Source organism: Berghia stephanieae, chromosome 4, assembly GCF_034508935.2.
Source record: "Berghia stephanieae isolate SIO BIC M18660-M18661 chromosome 4, UCSD_Bste_1.3, whole genome shotgun sequence".
NCBI lineage: Eukaryota > Metazoa > Mollusca > Gastropoda > Nudibranchia > Aeolidiidae > Berghia > Berghia stephanieae.
In genome coordinates this window covers 77,630,096-77,652,595 of record NC_088363.1, presented here as the reverse complement: position 1 = coordinate 77,652,595, position 22,500 = coordinate 77,630,096, and the positions used below count along the sequence as shown (strand labels likewise).

The 22,500-nt window shown below is 35.8% G+C and overlaps 1 protein-coding gene across 14 annotated transcripts in view; it reads right to left on the bottom strand.

Annotated features, from left to right (window-relative positions):
- LOC144971304 (uncharacterized) overlaps positions 1–22,500 on the bottom strand; it is a 118,145-nt gene that overhangs the window by 94,483 nt on the left and 1,162 nt on the right. For 2 of the 14 annotated variants that reach the window (XM_078911936.1, XM_078911934.1), the window contains exon 1: positions 4,287–4,701. The exons of 8 other annotated variants lie outside the window; for them this stretch is intronic. The gene's annotated coding sequence lies outside the window, so the exon portion shown is untranslated. Of the gene's footprint in view, positions 1–4,286; positions 5,008–22,500 lie in introns of those variants that run through there. 4 more of the 14 variants (XM_078911930.1, XM_078911931.1, XM_078911939.1 and 1 more) reach the window with 3 other exon arrangements.

Below are 22,500 nucleotides of genomic sequence, written 5' to 3'. Positions count from 1 at the left end.
ATAAGTGGGTTCGGATGTCAGACCTGCGTGTTTGTGGATGCTTTGTTAACCTACAATGCAGCACAAACCCCTTTCGAAATGGTATTCTTTTTTTTTTTCCACTATAACACAATAAGTCGAATGCTTGGCAGGTCTGTATCACTGCGTACATAGACACACGTTAGTTGTAAAAATATCTATTGAAATACCACCTTGAATGGTGATAAGCCAAATTACACATCTGGAATACAAAATTTGCATACAAAGTTTTTTGAGTACAGAATTATTGATACAAATCGTGGATTTATTTTTCTTGTAACCATTGTTTAAAATATATCAAGCTTTTTATGTATATATTTCCGTCTTTTTATTTTTTAATTTAAAACTAAAGTTAGGAATTTGTTTTTGGCCGATAATCGTACCTTTATCAGCCTTATTAGACCCCTACCCAGATCAAAACAACAACCCCAACACCCCTGACAACATTACCCCTTGTTCTGAGTTTAAGAACATAGGCAAATTATTGTTCTTAGACCGAACTGGGCTTTTATGTTCTGTATCATCCTATTTCACCCAGTTTCAACCCGTAGACATTTTAAAGCCCAGCCCGTTGACATTCTAACTTTTTGTCAGGCAAAAGTGGATACCAAATACTTAATAGTATTAGCTAACGAATGAAGTACTGAAAATATTGAGGACTTGGTATTAGTGTCCTTTATTAATCTTTAATATCTTTGACATCGTATATGTAGATTAGATTAAATGCAATATTGTGCTTTCGGCTTTGGAATTAATTTGCGTGTTGTAAAGCCGCCAAATTCCATACCGTCTATACCATTACCTCGTTCACTGCCACTAACGCATTGAATTCTCCGTGAATTAAATCTACAATTCTGTTATACAGCTCGTCTTCTCAAGACAGTACAACTTATAACAAAATTTTCTGAAGTTAAAGGACATGTATCGACATTGTTCAAATAAATGAAAAATGTTGGCTAAATTCAAGCCAATATTGATGGCCCTCACTGAATTATCAAGATTATACAATATTTTTTAAAAACTGCTTCTTAAGAGATGTTTTTGGGCTGCTTATATTACTATGACTAATATAATATTTTTGACAGTTTTAATACTAGTCATTTAAAATAAATAGTTATTGAGTGTTAAACCACTATCATAGAGAGAAAAAAATGTAATAAAGGCAACCCCCCCCCCCCCCCCCCCCCCCCCACCACACACACACAACATACACAACAAAAAAAAACCCTTTTTTTAAAGAAGAAGAAGAAAAAAATTTAAAAATCAAGCCCCCCCCTACCCCCCACTCCCCAAAAAAGAAAGAAAAGGAAAAAAGAAAAGAATACCTGACGAATCTTCCTCAGTGCTCAACCAACCCAAACTTTCGAGCAGGCATTTGAATGGGATACTTGCCAAAAGGAGAACACGAAAATAGTTCCTAATAAGGAAACGATCACCATTCTGGGAAAAAAATCATATCCCAGAACAACAAAAAAAAAACCCAAAAAAAAAAAAACCCCTCCCCCCCCCCCCCCCACACACACAAAACAAAAAAACACCCCCCCCCCCACAAACACACACGAAACTAACACATACACGCACACACACACACTATATATATATATATATATATATATATATATATATATATATATATATATATATATATATATATACACACACACACACTCAACTGATTATTTGACTCACTAACAAAAAAATTTAAGACGATACGGATATATCATGTAATTACGTAGAATCGAATCTAGCTCAGTACAAACAGAAACGGAATAGTGCCCAGCTGTAGTGTGAAGTACGAATAGTGCAAGCAACATTATTTGTCCTTACGGACGGCAATGGCGGTTGATGCTATTCGACCTTAAGGACGAATAGGGCTACCCAGCAAAATATTTTTTCTTTTCTCTTAAGAACCGCAAGAGGTATAGGTTTGCTCAATGGAAGAACTGACACAACCAAACTCAAATGATGTATTGAGATGTATTGTCTCCAAAGTATTATTCACTTGCTTTTGCCCATTGGATGCTATTTATATTGCTATGGTTAATTGAGTTCACGTCACACGTTACTTGGTTAAACTATCAAGATCAGTCGCTTTTATTTGTTTTACGTCATACAAAATAAAACTATAAACACTGATAGCTTTTGTTTAGATCACGTCATACAATACTTAGATCTTGTCATCAGTAAAGCCATCAAGATCAGAAAGAATCTTAATCTAAAATGTAAGGAGAGAATTCAGTCACAGACGTTGGAGACAATCGCTGAAATTCATTCAATAACTTGATGAATGACATGAAAAATACAAAGCTCCTAAAATCAAAATGTACGCAAAACACGGGGCCACATTACAACATCTGAAAGATAACGATCAAGGTTTATGAAGCCTGGGCAGTTAATATTGGGTGATTCATGCATGTAATAATCGTTATTCCTGCATGGGGAGACGCGGTTCGTCTATAACTATAATTCAATCATAAAATACAACACGTCGGTATTTTTTAGAACTCATGATAATAGGGAAAATTGTAGAAAATGTATACTTTACCATAGATTTTGTTTGATGAAATCGACGGGATTAAAAAAAAATGATAACATTGATGCTATGCATCTAGGTAAAATACTCACAACATCCGCCAGCTGGGTATAACGTATTACCAACACACAAAACCGTGTCTAACATTGAACGCTTTTAGTCTGGTTGATATAATTTAGTGAGAGCTAATCATTAAAATGGCTGTCTAAAATCAATAACAAATAGCCGAGTGTCGTCAATTCGTTCCTTCTATACAATCGTGGTAAGTTTCAATTATGGCCAAATGTCTTAGAACGGTATTAGGTCCGAGTAAACCAGAAGCCATAATAAACCTGAACAAGTGTATATGAAAGGTGAAAGACAAGGCATGAAAGAAAAATACAAGAAAAAAAATCGCAAAAAATCAGTCTACCTCGACTGGCGATCGAACCTCGGACCTTCTGATTACAGATCAGACGTGCTACCATTAGGGGATTTGACGAATTAAAATGACAAGAAATGGGAAATCGCTTTTCCTCAATTTAAGAAATTGTATTAATCATTTTCATCAATTTACACATAAGACCTGCATATACGTACATGTCGATTAAGACCTAACCCATGTCTCATCCTTTTTACTATAAATTCAATACTAAGTACTAAGCATCTGAACCACCCCGACATAATACCGGTTTGAGACAACTACGGAAAATTATTTTAAAAATTACTTAATTTTGGCTCCAATTTCAGAACGTTACGAGCATCTTTAAGCCTTTAGAACTTAATACCACATTACAATGATGATGATGATGATGATGATGATAACGAAAAGTGGCTGTGGTAGTATGTATTATACAGTTAGACAAAAAGTCGCGAAAACACTTGTTATTTCCGAGTACAGCTCGAACATGAAGTAGTTAATAAGTGTACCCATTGTAACAACGGCGACATGACAGCCTCGACATACCAAACCAAGCGTAATAAATAGTTTAAGTGGACTGGGTTGTTGTTGCTATTTAATTTAATACATTAAACATACATGATCTGCTCCTCACACGTCCATAATGCAAAAGGATTATAAAAGCCCATTAGAACTTTCAGGCCATTTATTACCGTTGTTTAAATATTATTAGCAACACGGATGATATTGTTTATTGTTTATTTACTTTGAATATTATTACGTTTATCTATCGTAAAGCACTTTTCGCCAGAATCAACTTAAACTCAGCTACGACCCGATTACTGCTAGGTGAACAAAACAAAGCAAAATAAATGTTCTTTTTATGATTTTGTTTGTTTTTGTTGTTTTGTTTTGGCTTTCCACGAGAAATATGAACTATCAGAACACGCATATTGACTTTTCACATCTTTCATCAAGATATCTGCTCCATAAGACAGATATTATTATAATACTAATTATGCATTTCACAGAAATACCCGCAGGATATATTAAAATGTTTACGCTCTTCACCACGCCGCAAGTGTAGCATTCCAATAAACCATAAACCTCCATTCTAAAAAAAGTCAATATAACTTTACAGAGATATGAGCAAGGCAAGAAGCCCTCATCACATTAAAATAATAAATCGTGAGATTCAAAATAAAAGCAAAATAAATAAATAAATAAATAAATATTCAAGCTATATCATAAACGGTATAACAATAAAAAGAGATTTTAAAATAAGTTGACCCTAAGCAGCAGAAATCCATGTTATTAGGCTCAAATTCCTCATTTCATAACTGAAATAATACCCACCTACTACTATTATCCACTGTGCAGTCGAGTTCTTACTCCATTAACACAGTGAATTTCTTTTCACGTCGCAAGAAGAGATACACAGTGAAAATATAATCAGGATACAATGTGCATTATTGTCCTTAGAGCTATCTAAAACCATGCATTTAGATAGATCAAACGATACGTGGAAAAAGGAGGATACATCTTCACTCGACCTCTCACTTCACAAACGTCTTGGCTAGACACCAATAAAACAAAACAAGCTTACTAATAATATTATTTTTAAAGCGTTATGTCAAAAAATTATTTACTTTCATGTGCTAAAAATATTCAAAATATTCATCAATTCTTTTGGTGGCGGAACTTCTAATTAATGAATCACAGAACCTGATGTTTACACTCGAGATCCTTCTTCTTTTCCACTGCTGTAAACGTTATAAATGACAATGATTAGGAAACGACCTAACACACTTTCAGACCTGTGTAACTCGATCCAGCATTTGTAGTCATCATTTTCTGCAACACATCCACACCATACTTGAGACTGATTAATTACGCTCTAGGATTTTTGTCGTAATTTGATATTTTATCTTAAACACTGCATTAACTGATTCCTAAGAGATCTTTTTGGTTAAAAGACACAATGAATAAACGTACTAAACGCATTTGGACTATTCTTATTTTTTACTTGGGGGATTTGGTAGAAAGTAACGATTGTTGATATAGTCCATAGTGGATTAAGTCACATGATCGACTCGGAGAATGGACAGCGATCAATGGTGCGTGGAAACTAGAGAATGGAATCTTAAGGAATCCCAATCATAATAAAACTACACACCGCGGTCAGGGCTGGCACACCTAGTAAAATTATTGTACACAGCCACAGCATCAACATTTTCAATGACAATAATTGCAGGTTCTGCTAAATCTTTGCTAATGCGTGCATTCTACAATTCAAATGTTACAAAGCAGAGTCGCTTGTTTCCGATTCTATTGTTCTATCTTGTCAGGAACAGCAGAAAGTAAATTTCCAACTAAATAAATTGCCTTGTTTTTGTTTGTTTATTTGTTTTGTTGTTTTATTTTGTTTTGTTTTCTATCTTTGATTTGTTATCGCTTCTTTAAGGGAGTGAGAGGGGCGTAGCTCTATAATTTGTCGATAAAGATGACACTGAAGACCTTTTTTTTTTCAACAACAGCTACATTTATGTGAAATCCTTGAAATTTGACCAAAACAGCTTTGTCAGCTGTTCGTTAGCTGCCATCCTCAAGGTAAATGTGTGATGCATGATACATTGGACACACGCAGTCCCTGCATTTATCTTTGTAGAAAAGAAAAATAGGTAGGCTAATACCGCATGTCAAGATAACTTATGGATACGTCGACAACACAACCAATCGAACAGCTTATCAGAATCAATTTATATTTTCTACAAAGAGGATTAAGCATCACCTGATATCAAAAGGTAAAGAAAAGCTGTCGTTAAGCTTCAGTATATTACATTAAAGAGAACGATAGAAAACATTTTTAAATGACAGATTAAAGCAACCCATGCTTTAAAAATAAAAGAAAAAAGGGAGAGAGAAGAGAGAGAGAGAGAGAGAAGAGAGAGAGAGAGAGAGAGAGAGAAGAGAGAGAGAAGAAGAAGAAGAAGAAGAAGAAGAAGAAGAAGAAGAGAAGAAGAGGAGAGGTGGGGGGGGGGGGGGGGGTTCTCTAATGCAAAGCCGTGTTTCTTTATTGTTAGATGCTAATTCTAAAATAAATAAATAATAAATAAATAAATGAATAAATAAATAAAAAATAAATAGATAAAAAGGATTTCTACGTGTCTTTTATTTGCGCCAAAAGATGATCTGTTTTAATCGTAATCAGGATTCACAACTAAATCCTAAAATTTTACGATATATTTGACCAACCGTGCCAACCCAGTATTAAGTCGGAACGGACAATACATCAGGAAAATTGACTTTAAAATCAAAATTGATTAGAATAATGGCATTCAAATTCAATGGGTTTTTTTGGTTTTTGTTTGTTGTTTTTTTTTAATTAAGAAACAAAACTCGCTTTCCTCAATGAGTACATTTACATTACGAGTATCTCAAATTGATTCAATATGGCTTTAATTCCAGTTTTAAACATCAGAACCATCCCGACCGTTTTGAGACGATTGATCACAAATTAACATTGATTTACGTGAGAGTGATGGTGATACTATACTAATTACGATGAAAATAAACTGTAACGCGGAGCTTACTAAACCTGTTTCATTTAAAGAATGCAGCCATTCCTGTCCCCTCCCACGCCATAAGGAGGTAACACTTTAAATTATGTCAAGCTGTTCTGTTCCCAACAACCAAAGGGGTTCATTTGTAGGTTGGTTATTTGTTGTTGTTGTTTTGTCTGCCCCCCCCCCCCCCCTTCCCCCACCTGCTCTTGTGGTAAATTCCGTTTGATACATTGTATATTGAGTGAGTGTTTTTATCCTCGACTCAATACGATAATGCCCGATTGCCCTTTGCAACAGAAACCGAGTCTTTTACTCAAGAAACACACGAGTGCGTGGTGTGTTGGAATAAAAAGATGTAAAGATCTGTATGAAACAGGGCCCGAGAAAGCAAGGAGGATACAAGAAGAAGACAAAATAATTCCAAAAAAATCGGCTTACCTCTACTGAGGATCGAACCTCAGACGAGGCAAGCTGATTTTTCTTCTTTTTTTTTTTAATTATTTTTTTTTCTTGTATTTTTCTCTTTACTTTGTCTGGCACTGTCTCACACAGCTTTTCAGATTTCTATCCTACGCCCGTGCCTGCTCCCTACGTGGTTACGGAGTGTTGGAATGATGCTTCCATTGAAAATGGCACTTTCTATACTTACAACGAACTTGTAAAAGGAAAAGAAAAACATGTAGGTTGACGACTCCCTGATGATTTCCCTTTTTTATTGTTTGTTTGTTTGTTTCAAAGAAAGAACAACTACAAAGCACTTCGGAACGCTCTCCCCTCAGAATATTAGAAGTACTGACTCATTATCATCCTTCAAATCTAAATTGAAAACTCACCTTTTTGTCTCAAAATTTCTAGAGATTTTGTAAACGAAGTATGTTTTACCAATCATGTTTGTAAAATGTTATGTCTATTGCTATGTAAGTAATTGGTGTTGTTTTTATTTTTCATTGTATTTCTGTATTTATTTTAAGAATGTCAAGGGCCGAGATTCTGTTGAAATCGGGATAAGGCGCTATACAAATAAATGTAATTTATTATTTATTTATTAATATTATAACCGTCTAAACAAAGGCATTTGTTCTTTGATACAATTTGTTTTTTTAAAGGTTTTACGGCGCTTGCAACATATTTAGGTCATATCAGCGCCAGTAAAAAGGATGGAAATTGGAGAGTAAAAACATTCAAGATGTACATACAATTAAAAGGACTTGAGGAAAAAGTAAGACAAAGGGGAACGATACAAATAGGGAATAGATGTAGATTCCAAGAGCACACTATCAGTGTACTTAGTTTGAGATTACCTAAATGTTTCACCCAGACACCACCACAAGATCCCACTGAGAGGAATGAACTCAAATGTATTCAAATCATATGTTTAAAAAAAAAGAAGAAAAAAATCACAGTACATAACAGAGAGATATTTACAAGTAAAAAATTATCATCTCCCAAAACTATAAATATACATTCGATTGTTTCCCTCCCAGCCAAGGACTCCAGCTAGGGTCAGGAAAAAACTTAGTAATCTCATTCCAAGACAAGGACAAGGAAAACAGATACAGGGGGATAGAAGACACAGCAAGTACCTCCCTGCCCACTACGGGAGGTCGGGAACCCCATCCAGAGGGCACTTGTTTATCAATTACATACAAATGACCCACCGTCTCAATCTGGTATTAGGTCGGTGCGACGTGCACTTATTGTTGAAATGAAAATCCCACCAAAAAAGAAAAAAAGGACGCAAAACATTGTCCACTACAACAATGTTAAACTAGGCCCATAATTGCGTTCGGGCGTCAGATCTGAATATATGTCGGGTCGGGGTGAGCAATACACTAAAAATTAACTTTTATGTCTAAATTATTTAAAATCTATTTTAATTAATATGCCCCATTAAGAAGAATTAATTTTGTTTCTTAAACTAATGAAGTCTACAATTCTGGATTCTACCTATTAATTTTTTTTTTTTAATTAAATTTTCGAAATCTGGTTCACATCGCGATTAGAAACGACGAGGCACAAATCTAATTCACATTACAGGAGATTTTTATACTACCCCTGAACAAATAGAATTCGTCCCCTTTTGGGTGAATTGATTAAATTGTCATGACATCGTAAATTGGAAAAGAAAAAAATCAATAAATTTATCATCGTAAATTTGATTAAAGAAAGAAAAATTCAATAAATTTATCTTGAAAATGCTATGAAGCGTGTTGAAGATACTAACTGTTCACGACATTAAGAACAAAATCACCGACATCGTACATCAACAATAGCAACTGAAATGCAATGATTCGTATTTTGAGAGACACCCCCCCCCCCCAAAAAAAAAAAAAAAAACAAAAAAAAAACATAAAGCATCTATAAAAATTTCATTCAATTATAAAAAACCATTTATTTAACAGCACTGCGCTACCGGGGTGAGAGAGAAAAGAAGCGTGTAAATGACAGCGTCGATTCAATATTACACATAATTTATCAATGATACTGGTACACGCAAGCTAGACTGGCACTGAAATCGATTTGACAGCAGACTGCCGCCTCCAATACAAACAAATAAAACAATAAATGCCTGATTGTGGTAATAAAAACGTCTTCTTCACTGATTGTATGTCGATGAGCGGATATGTGGTCTTGGGTTGGAAGGTCCAGGTTCGAGTCCCGCTCTGAGCAGCACATAGTTGAGTCCTTGGAAAAGGCTCTTTATTCGCATGCTCTCCTCTAACTCATTAGTAAATGAGTACCTGGCCATTAACAGCGTTGTATCTGTCGGGGCGGGGGTGGGATTAAATATCGACTAACAGCTGTCATGTCTCATCCTACATGTTAAGTGTTGCTGTTGGCTATGAACCTCCTGTAAATCTCTTTGAGCACTTTTAGTGGATATTGCTCTATTAAAAGCTCACTTTTTTGTAGGGGGGGGGGGGGGGTGTTTTTTACGAAAAATAAAACTGAGAAATTTTGAAAAACATGTGCAGACTTGTGCCATGTATATTTCAGAAAAAAATAGCATGTGTGACACAGCTGTTAATCCACAATGAATAAAATATAAGGAAATAGAGAAGAGACTCAGAGAAAATAAATAATCAATAAATGATATTGTACATTTCGTTCTGACTTCATAAGTATTTACAATAATTTAACAACTTGCTATGTTCCTATAGTTCATCATGATACCAAGGATGATGGCGATGATGATGATGATGATGATAATAACGATGATGATGATGATGATGATGACGACGACGACGACGACTACGACGACGATGGTTGTGGTAGTATTAGTGGTGGTTTTGGTGGTGATGTTTACCATTATCAACCTCATCAAAATCACCTATATAAAGCAATATCCAGACATGCCGATAGAAAAAAAAATGTAGAAAACTGATAATATGTGGAAAATCCGTTTTATTCCTAGAATAAAGAACAACACATTATTATCTCCAAGAGTAACACACACACATTTTAAATAATAAACAAAACAAAACAGCATGTCAAGATAAGGGCATGACAATAAAAGCGCTGTTTTCCATGGCTGATAAAGATAAAACTAACGAGCATGCATTATTCGCTCGTTATCCTCTCCCGTGTTGTATTGTTTTTGGTTACAGGATTCCGCTCGACCTCCCCTTAACAAACATAATATTCACGATTCCCTAACAAGTTAGCCTATCAAGGCACGGCAAGGCAATGGATAACATAGGTCTACTACAAGTCCCGACTTTTAAAAATACCAAACTCGCATTCCTCATCGTCCCTTATCAACCTTCCCGTCCTCAGCCTTCTCAGTCATTTCTCCCTTCCCTTTCCCCCTTGTTCAGTACGAAGTTTAATAACTGGAACCGTCGACCTATGAGGTCAATGAGGTAAAAGAGAGTAAGTTGAGAAAATATAAATAAAAGTAAAACACAGCCATTGTTGTTGTTGTTGATGATGATGATGATTATGATGTTGATGATGATGACAATACTGATGGTGATGATGAGATAAAGAGAAGCAGAGATAATTAAAAAAAACACGGAGACAGACAGACATAACACACACACACACACACACACACACACACACACACACACACAGAAATACAACAATGAGAGAGAGAGAGAGAGAGAGAGAGAGAGAATATATATATATATATATATATATATTATATATATATATATATATATATATATATATATAGAGAGAGAGAGAGAGAGAGAGAGAGAGAGCAGAGATATTTCAAAAATTGACAAAGTAAGAGAAATAAGAGTAATGTAATGATTGTAACTGTATGTTCCATACATAGAATGACCTATACTATGGAGAATGAGATATAACAAAAAGATAAGATCAATCGTTCGAAACAAACGGAGCAACGGGTACAGAATTAACACCCTCATATTATGGCAGTGTTATACTCCGTTGTCAATAAATTTAATCAATGAGGATTTGATCGGCACAGATGGGGGGGGGGGGGGGGGGGGGGGGTGTGACGTATCCCAAAATACAAAGACGAGCTCCTTGAATGGGTTCTAGAATGGAAAATAAAGATAAATTAACTGCATGCAATAATTTGGAAATGTATATTTTAAAAGTTGTCCAGAAAACTTGTCCTTCAAAAATCAATCGATTTATATGACCCTGATCTTGGCAAAACTCTCAAACCTGAAACTTCGCGAGGTCCCAGGTTTGAGAGTATTTACCACGACAATGGTCATTTAAATCGATCGATATTTGAAGGATGAGTTTTCTTGCCAATTTTTTAAATACGTATTTTTCCAGCCTACAACATTTAACTGGTTAATATAGTGCAACAGATAGTTTTATAAACGGGTTTGAGGAATCCATTTTCTCGCGTAGGGTAGAGGCCTTTCATGTAAAGACTAATGACAGCGTGATCCGGTCATACTTAAAACCTAAAAACTAAAGCTGTCTAAGTGCGCCAGTGAAAATCTAAAGACAATGTAAAGAGTAAATGGCTCACATATGTAACCAACTGCCTCAAAACGGGATGGGTTAGATGATCGGAATTAAATTTATAGACAAAAATATAACGCTTTGGCCAAATTTATTCAATTTACTGAAGACAAGAAATAAAGTAACAACTGTTACAGCGCAAAAAGTTCAGAATTTTTAATTGATTTAATTATAACTCAACACAATATACCAGTTTGATACGGATGATCACATATTTTATTGAAAAAATACAAAACGAACGACGTTTCAGCTCTAGGCCTTCTTCAAAGGCCGAAACGTCGTTTGTTTTGTATTTTTTCAATGTATTTAGGTCACATTTTCTCTTTATATTTTATTTATGCGGTATCCTATCAAACATTAACTATAACATATCATTAAGTATCCTATTTACAAGTACTACTATACTGGTAATTCTAATAGCGCTAATTCCACCAACAAAACAGCTTAATGACTCATTTCGACATCCTGATACGTGTGCAGCTGCTGCTGTCCTCAGTCTATCGAGATCCGTAATATCGTTGACAAACGGCAAATAAGTGTTCACAAACAAACACACGGGTAAATATTATGTGACCCACTGTCCCAAACCTGTATTTATCGGTGTTTGTTTGTTTTTGTTTGTTTGTTGCTTTAGGTCTCTTCCAACACAATTGAGGTTATATGAGAGACCGCTGAAACAAAAAAAAAACAAGCAATCTAAACAAAATAGTAAAATTATAAATAATCATAACCTAAGATATATAAGCTAAATAAAATAACCAAGAACAAACAGGCAGGAGATTTACAGAAAAAAAATATCCCCTGTCAAAATACAATCACAAACCAAAGAAGCAGGATAGGCTAGTAAAGAGAAGAAGAAACGACATCACTATCGGATCGTACACCCATGCGAACATCATAGGTATATGATTCAAGGGTGATGCTCCCATCCAACCACCCGCTATGTATTTATCGGTGTGAACTGTCTGTAAATTGAAATTCACAATCGAACCCCTACCCCCCACTCGCCGCGAAACTTGGATAATTTTTATACTCGTTATTGAAGAGAATAGACGCACTTTCTTGTGCATCAAAAGCTAAAATTACATATTCCTGATCATTTCAAAAAACTAAAATTTTAGTTTTTGGCATCTAGTTCATCGTGGCACAATATCAGATTGAGGCCGCGGGCTACAAATTATAAAGTACAAATGGGACAACAAAAAGCATTGATTGTAAAAATTATAGGTCACCATAACAAAATGTTATCGACACGAAATGATGCTCACCACTCCCAGGCCCATTCAATTGTAATGGATAGCTTCTTTTCTTTCTTTTCTTTTTTTTTTTAAATCTAGCCTAGTTTCAATCTCACTGTGAGGTGGATTCCAACAGTGACATAAAACACCTGTATTAAAATTAACATCTAAAGCTAAGCCATTTTTCAACAAAAAAAAAAACAAACACGAGCATTAACGTTAGCCCTTCACAATAATGAAACATTGCTACAAATCACTGGTCATGTCTCGACAGAACTAAAGACATACGCAGATGTCTTCTGCCTAGATTCGAAAGTACGAATAACTAAAAAAGTAAACAAATAAATAAAATAAAATAAGCGAAACAAACCAACCCCCCCCCCCCCAACACACTCATAACACACACACACACACACACACACACACACACACACATACAAAACAAAAACTTTGTTCGAATCTATAGGTCTGATTTTGGACAGGTTTTAGATCACCATTTGCATTCTTATACCATAAAACCAAAAGGCCGCCTTGCCTTAACTGTGTTAGATGAGAACCACGAATATCTTTTCTATTCCAAATGACAGATCCAACCCCCGACCATCATTTTGTTGTTGTTGTTGTTGTTGTTTTTTTTTGTTTTTTTTTTAAAGCACTTCCCTCATTGTAGCAACTATATATATATAATATATAGTATACCACGAAAGGACAACGTGCCATGCGGGATCCAAAGTAGACGCCGAAGTCAGGTGTTGAAAAGCTTAAATTTCAAGATTTAAATATGCTATTGGAAACGTCAATATAAAACAAAATTTCATCGATGTAAAGGTTGACATACTGTTACTGCTAAAAAGCAATATGCAAACCTTAACCCCCCTTTAATGCTGTGGAAGGAACAGTCTCGGAAATTTTGTATTTCGATATTCTCCAAAACGAGGGGAAAATAATAATTGAGTAAGAAACCAAAATTAAATAAAACAATGGGGAGGAGCAGCACTGAAAAAAAAAAAAGAAGAAAGAAAGAAAGAAAATGAGTGCCCCTCAGGACATGGCGGGGTTAGGGAGGGAGCGAGTGCATTTGATGAGATCGCTTGATAAACCGCGTTGAGTGATCAAAGAGGAGATAGAGATGGATGAGTGGTAGGGTGAATAGTTAATAGAGAAGGAGGGATGGAGAGATCGAGTGGAATAGAGAGTGAAAGAGAGGGAGGGATGCGACTTTGCTTGAGGCGAAGACAAGCCAATGCCAAATGCGTTGATCAATAGCCTAACTCTAAATAACTCTCACTCCTGCACGACGACGAGACACAGGGAGAAAGAAAAGAAAAGTATAAATAGACAGCTGGGCACAAGGAAATAATATATTATCCTTTTAGGAAGATGAGACAAATTATATTTTTTCCAGCTATTTTGACATTTTTCCAAGACCAAGGCCAGATTAACTGTTACCAGAATAAGCCAGTAAGGATGTCCGGGAGGGGGATATTTAAAAAAAAAAATTATTTTAAACATTAATAGACAATAAAGGATAACGATTTATAAATAGTCACAGCACAATTTTACATGAACTTGAATTATAGTTTCTAACATAGAGTGTATAATATTATAAATTTTGTTGCGATGTTTTTTGGGGTGTTTTTTGTTTTGTCTGTTAGGGGGGAGGGGGGGGGGGGGGGGGGGATCCTTGTTTTGTTTTTTTCTGCATGGGGGAGGTATTGCATCGTTTTAAAAATATCATATTATACTTTATCATAATAAATAAAATATGTAAATATGATTTTTTTATAATTTAACTTATCACGTAGAAAACAAAATCAGGGCTGAGATGCCACATTGCCTAGATTTCAATGTACTTTTCTTTCTTTTTTTTTTTCTTTCTTTTTTTTGGGGGGGAGGGGGGGGGGGTATGTACATAGTTCGCTTCAATGATTATCCAGGTGTGATTAAATCCAACGCAAATATTTAGGTACACCTATGTTCGTAGATAAACGACAAGTAAATAAATAAATGATAAATAAATAAATAAATAAATAAATAAAATAAATAAATAAATAAATTGATATAATAAACAAATAAATTACAAAATTAGTAAAGACAGGAAGTGTTAGTCAAAACAATTGAAAGTAGGACAGGATTGTTCAGATTAATTATTCGTAATTGCCCGATTAGGATTTGTTATATTCCCGATGTGCGTCGTCTTTATTTTTATTTAAAACATAATTAAAATTAAATAGCGTCCAAGACATTGAGGATTGGTAAACGTGGGTCGCCTCTAAATCCATAGTTTTAGTAACGAATTAACAGGGCGCAAACGCTTCTTGTTTAATACGCCCAGATATGAACCATCATTGTGGTTGACATTTAAAGATTCTGTCGCATCAACAGTATTTGTCATTTAAATTTAGGATAAGGTATCTCTCTGAGACTTTGTCTTTCCCAGTCACCTACCCCATTATAAACAAGTATTGGTTGAGATACAAGGCTGACAAAGGCAGACAGGCAGGTGGGTAGGAAGTAAGTAGGTAGGTAGATAGATGGAGAGGTACGCAAATTGTAAATAGGGAGAAAGACAGACTAGAGACAGACCGATATACAGAGTTAGAAAGATAATAGATGGATAGATAGAAAGATAGATAAATAGATAGATAGATAGATAGATAGATAGATAGATAGATAGGTAGGTAGATAGATGGACAGATAGATAGATAGATAGATAGATAGATAGATAGATAGATAGATAGATAGATAGATAGATAGATAGATAGATAGATAGATAGATAGATGGATAGATAGGTAGATAAATAAACAGCATGTTTCCTCCTTGAATCAAGACAAGAGAGAAATATCGACAGATACCAGAGTGCGAATAAATAGTGAAGACAAGAGGACTGATCAGATGTCTACTAAGATCTTTCCAAGACGGGTCCCTTGGGGGAATCAAAGGGTATTATTATAATCCCCGTCATCGAACCGGATTTGAGATATGTTATACACAAGGGTTGTTTGTCACTGCACTCGTTCCCATACATGGCACACTCATTCGCATCATATTCTTACTGGATTGATATTCAAGACACAAAGGACAACAATTTTTGTTTATATGTCGGAGTATGTCGAAGGATTTAGAATCAGACCTGGTATATACAGATGCCGTCACTTGATGAACAATAAGAAAAAGAAAAGATAAAACAGGGGCAGAGAGAGGGGGAGAGAGAGAGAGAGAGAGAGAGAGAGAGAGAGAGAGAGAGAGAGAGAGAGAGAGAGGAAAGAAAATCACTCATGTGATGAGACATTAACTCAATGGTATACTGCTGTCAACAAATGTTGAAAAAGAGTCTGGATCGTTAATTATACATTTCTTCAAATCAAAACAACTATTATATAAACTTAATGAGTAGGATAAGAACCAAGCATCCAAACAAACAGTTTTAAATTTCCGCTAAACGCATGGACAATTTTAAAGGATGGATTAACCTTTGGGGATAAAGGGGGGGGGGGAGAAAGGATTAATAACATCAACCCCCCCCCCCCCCTCCCAAAGAAACAAACAAAAAACGAGGTCCTCAGAAAAACAAAAAAAAAAAAACAAAACAAAAACAAAACAAAGCTAAACAAAACACTTTTAAAGAATCAATCCATTTGGGATTTGCTCCACAACTTGTGATGACCACAACTCCCTTGATTCCTTCATTAAGTTCATATTATTATTCCAGCACTTGACAGAAACTAAATGTATTCACATTGGAAACGAAGTGACACCAGAGAGCCGTTATTATCATTGGTGGATAAACACGGTAACTAAATCCATTTATAATTCACGTTGTTTGATTCAGACATCTCATGACGCGTGTGACACATTCAGGTCGAGAGATAGAGAGAGCAGAGCAGAGAGAGAGAGAGAGAGAGAGAGAGAGAGAGAGAGAGAGAGGATAAGATAGAGATGAGATGGATAGATAATAATAATAGATAGATAGATAGAAGAGAGTGTGTGTTGTGTGTGTGTGTGTGTGTGTTTGTGTAGAGAGAGAGATGAGAGAGAGAGAGAGAGAGAGAGAGGAGAGGATAAGATATATAGATATAGAGAGAGAGAGAGAGAGAGAGAGAGAGAGAGAGAGAGGGGGGGTATATAACTCAAACACAGAATAAAAGCAGTCACTGAAGTCCCATCCGTCAAAGCAAAAAATATCTGCCATAAAATAACACACGCAAATTTTACAAAAGACATAGATCTATCAATAACTAGTAACAATAATAAGAAGGATATTTACAATTAATCAAAATAATCTATACCAAAAAGAACAATCTGATTGTTTACCTCTCAGTAAAAGACTTCAGACAGGCAAAACATGGTCTCAGTTCAAGACAAGAAAAAATCGCCCCAAATGAAAGGGAGAGAAAGGGCAGCAATGGTGAGTTGATACATAACCCCTGGCTTGGGGGACAGTCTCTCAACTGCTATGTGGGGATTATATCCACCCATCTCGTTACACACAGAACGGAATTGAAAATTTATGTTGAGCTCGATTGTTTGTCTTCCACGTGTTTCTATAGAACTATGATGATTAACGGTGAAGAGGATCTGACAGCTGAAAAATTCCTAATCAAACCTATGGTTGAGAAATTGTATGCGTGCATGTGTGTGTGTGTATGTGTGTGTGTGTGTGTGTGTATGTATGTGTGTAAGAAAGAAAGAGAAAGAGTGTGAGAGAGAGAGAGAGAGAGAGAGAGAGAGAGAGAGAGAGAGAGAGAGAGAGGTGGTGGAGTGAAAGAAGAGGAAGAGTCTCTCTCTCCCTCTCTCTATCTCTATCTGTGTGTGTGTGTGCGCGCGCGCGCGCGTGTGTGTGTGTGTGTGTGAGTTGCGGGTATAAATTATAATATGAAATTGAACAAATAAATCGTGTTCAAATGATGTAAGAATTCCAGAAAATATATTTTTGTTTTCGTTTTTTCTTTCCCTTCTTTTAGATCAATGACTGCAACGGCTGGGTTGGCAAAAGTTCATGGGCAACACCAGTAGCGTAGTGTGCTGTTGTGAGTTTGTCGTTAGCTTGATCGATATGAGTCGTCGTGCCATCAGAGGAATCGATACACACACAAACACACGCACACACACACACACACACACAGAGAGAGAGAGAGAGAGAGAGAGAGAGAGAGAGAGAGAGAGAGAGAGAGAGCGTGTCAATTAATCAAATGCCATTTCATTTCCTTCTCCTGAGGACTTTCAAAAAGAAAGAAGGAGAGATATCCTACAAAATTTAATTTCAGTGTGTGTGGCCATCATTATGTAGAACTTTGACAAGAGCGTGTGTAGTCAATGTCATATAAGGGAGAGAGAAAGAGAATATCAGTGAAACGTAAGAGAGAATGGAACTGACAAAAGAAACAGATAATGGAAGAGGGAGAGGGAGGAAGAGAGAGAGAGAGAGAGAGAGAGAGAGAGAGAGAGAGAGAGAGAGAGAGAGAGAGAGAGAGATTATAAGTGCTTGAGTAATGTGTGTATGTTTGCATGAGAGAGAGAAAGAGAGAAAGAAAGAGAGGGAGGGAGGGAGGGAGAGAGAGAGAGAGAGAGAGAGAGAGAGAGAGAGAGAGAGAGAGAGAGAGAAGGAGAAATAGCAATGTCAAAACATACTTTAAAATATCCGCTTTAAATAAAGAATTGACAGAGGAGAATTTAAATTCACGTAATAATGAAATAACTGGTAACATTATATACCACAATGGATATAGTACAGTTCACTCCGCTTAATTGCACCTCGGTTAATCGCACACTTCACTTATAAGCTACACATTCCCGAAAAACTGATTTTTTTCTCTATATAATCGCTCTGCTTAATCGCTACACCTTGATTGGATTGACATAAATGATGCTGTTCCAGTTCCACACAACTTTTCAACCAAAGCATTCGATCAATTTGTTCCAATGGACAACAATATACCCATCAGTGGTGAACTGACATCTCAAGAGCTACTGAGCTCCGTTCAGCCGCACAAAACAACACCTGGATAATGAAGACGAAAACACTGAAAAACTTGATATGGTGGACAAACTATGCCGCTAAATCAAAGAAGAATGTTAGACAGATGATCTACATTGGCAGGATTCGAGAAGGGGTTTATAAATAGTTGCACAGAATAGAAAGCAATCAACGCTTCAGGCTACTGTTCTTACAGACAATAATGCCACATTTTGTTGTCAATAAAACATGGAAAAGATAAAAAAAAAAAAAAAAAACAAAGAGAAAAAAAATTTAAAAAAAAAAGAATTTAAAAAACATGACGAAAAACCAAAAAAAAATGAAAACTCCCAAACAATTTATTTAAAAATAAGCATTCTAATGAGGCTATGTCTTGAAAATGGTGGTCCAAGGCCAGGAGAAAACCCAGAAGGGAAGGTCCTACATGAATGACACATGAAAGCTGGGGCTTAGAAGCTATTATTAGTTTCTCTGCTCAATCGACGCATTAACCAGTGGCGTAGGGCCTTAAAGGCTATTAAGGCTAAGCCACAAGGTCGTCATTGTCTTGAAAGTATGTAAGAATTTAACAATAAAAGTCACACTTTTAATTTTTCTGTTTCACAAACAATGAAATTCATTGTTGACCTGGTGTTAAAAAACCTTACAGAGCCTCAAAATTGAACAATCACACGCTTTGAATTTACTACAGCTCGAGTTGTACTCGTGCCCTGACCAATCAGTACAGCGTGTGGCTTTTAAAGGTGGAGAAGGCTTCCAGCCATATTCCACGGTACAACCAGGCGATGCATTTCACGTTTGCCGTGTGCTATGACTGTGGGCATCAAGAGGCATCTTGACGTTGAACTGAGTCATTGTGGCTGTCTTACTCGCAGCCACACACAATGACCTAATTGTTCATTGATGGCAATCGTGTTGTACTGTTACCATCCCTCTTCGAGGCGTGTCAGGCATGTGATATTGAATTCCCATTGTCCCTTTTAACTTGAGTGTGTTAATCTGATGTGTGTGCAGTGTTTGTTTTTAAAATTTTAATTAATTGCTATTAATTGTGATGAATCACGTTGATTATCTGTTGACTATCAATACCAGTTCTTTGAATAGGGAAAATAAACTTTGATTAAAAGTCTCGGTCCCATCAACCAACGATTTGTACTCACTATTAAAGACGGGAAACAGAATCGGTCATTTAATTTGATAAAGATTGGTATAGTCGTTTTCCTTGGCTATCGGTGAGAATAGAAAATAGAGTTTATTTTTCTTTTAATTGTATTTTGTTTGGCGATAACAGCAATACAGAATTGTCTTGGACAAGAAGTGGATTTAGCTGTTTGAAAATTTAACACAGAGAGCATTGAACATCAGAAGTCTAACTTACATTTAAATATCACCACTAGATTGAAAACCGTTGGTACTCTTCACATAGGTGCACAGATTGACAGTGGCTATCGCTTATTTTAGCCAGGCATGATGAACAAGTTACAAAGAAATACAAATTTTGGTTAAAATAATTGAGTGCATCAAATCTCTCTCTCTCTCTCTCTCTCTCTCTCTCTCTCTCTCTCTCTCTATCTATATATAATATATATATATATATTATAATATTATAATATATATATATATATATATATATTTATATATATATATATAACATATTATATATATATATGCGGCAACCCATCTCAAATCCAGCCCATGCTCCTAAATGACCAGGCTACGCCGCTGGCATTAACCCGAACTCCTGAGGGTGTGCGATTGAGCGGAGTCGACTGTATAACAAAACCGGATCCCAACCTCAATGATTCATCATCCCACCCACAGATAGAACCACATATCTCACCTTTTAAATGAACGACACCTTCTTAACCTATTTTCTCGACCAAAGTAGATATATATTTAGGTAAGAAATTGACAAAGAATAACAATCTAATGAATGGAGAAAAATTCCTTCATTTCACCTCCTGCAATAACACCAAAGGCAAGCATAAGGTAGCCTCTATTCTGGTAGCTATGAGTGATGTGGCAGAATGGTTGACATGCTGAATATCAACACAGAATAACTTTTCACCTTATGTGCATCCTTTGATACTAAATTTTGTAAAGGTCATAAAACTTGATTCATGCAGAAAAACTACTTTTCACGCATTCAATAGATTGTCGGCTCTGATCATATCACACAGCAGCATTGCAAAGTTGAATCCTTCGCCCTTGGAAAGGCTCTTTATGCACATTATATCTCCTTCCTCAGGTCTATAGTAATTTGTGGCTTTTCATTGGAAGGAAGATCTCTAGACTAGATGGGATATATTTTTACTAAGTATGTTATATAATTTATTAAAATTTGCACCTACACGATTAGAGTGCAGCACAATAGATAGCAATAGTAAGAATGAGGGCAAAAATATATTATATTGTGCAATGACTAACTAAATGTGCTCAAAGTGCTTTACAAGGAGTCCTAAATCAACAGTAACACTTAGATATAGGAAAAGTCATGATGCTTGTTAGGAATCATCACATTTGTTTTTCCACAGAGACAATGCTGCTGCTGACCAGGTACTCATTTTACACCTGAGTAAGTAGAGAGAATGCAAGTAAAGAGCCTCTTCCAAGGACTCAGTCAGGGATCTACTCACCAGAAGCTGAGTGTCATACAATAAGACCACAAAGCTGAACTGGTGGCAGTATAACAAGTTTTCACTGTAATTCTTATCCAGTTTTTAAAAATCAACTTTTAAGGACACTAACTAATAATCAGAATTTATTTCAGCTTCAAAAGTTTAACAGAAAATCTGTTAGTCCATTTACTAACATCTCAATATTGCTTAGCGCAGCTTGATATCAACTGGTATTATTGTATTGTACTTTTCGTAGAACAGGTTCAGGAGATAAGAGTTTAAATGACTGCACTGCCAACATTAGATGGAGCAAATATATATAGTTTGATATCATGACTGCCCAGGTTGTATCAGTATCAATATTTGAGTTTAATTCTTAGTGTTTGTAAGGTTTTTTTTCAGTCGAAATATAATTTGTAGCTAACTTTTTTCATGTAGACATCTATAAGCCAGATGGACACCCCAAGGAAAGAGAAAACAAGACTTCCACAAAGAGACTTGGAGTCATACCAATAAAGATGTGAACATAATCTAAGTGGATTATAAATATTGTTTTAAAATTAAGATGCATTAAGACCAAAAAATGGAAGTATAAGGGCACATCTTAGGAGAAGAACCAGAAAACGACTGTGTGACGGCAATGATATAACCCCTTGGGAGAGCGAAAAGGAGAGGAATAATGCAGGATGGATGATATGGAATCAGGCAAGAACCACAATCGTAAACAGAGAGAAATGGAGACCAAATAATGGCTCTATAAGCCTGACAAGGTAAGTAGTTGATAGGTAGCAGATAGCAATTTTATAGGGATTATATCAGCTTCGATAATCAAATATTTAGACAACTGTTTCCTTTATGTGCTAAGCAATGAATGGTGACTCTTGAGATTTTTAGAGCTAGACAAAAGGCGATCAATGTCTCATTAAGAGACAATCTTTAAAAATATCACAGAGAAAAAAATACAGCAGACATGATTTGAGAATACCGTAGGCATATACGTGTGTGTGTGTGTGTGTGTGTGTGTGTGTGTGTGTGTGTGTGTGAATGCGCGCGCGCGCATTTAGGCATTTTAATGCGATACCAATTTTGGAAAAGAAGTGAAAATGAAGAAATTCTCAAACGAAAGGGTGACAAAATAATTTCAAAGGTAATTTTTGAAATTCATCAAGGATTATCTAGTTTAAAATGGTTTTCTTGTGTGTGTGTGTGTGTGT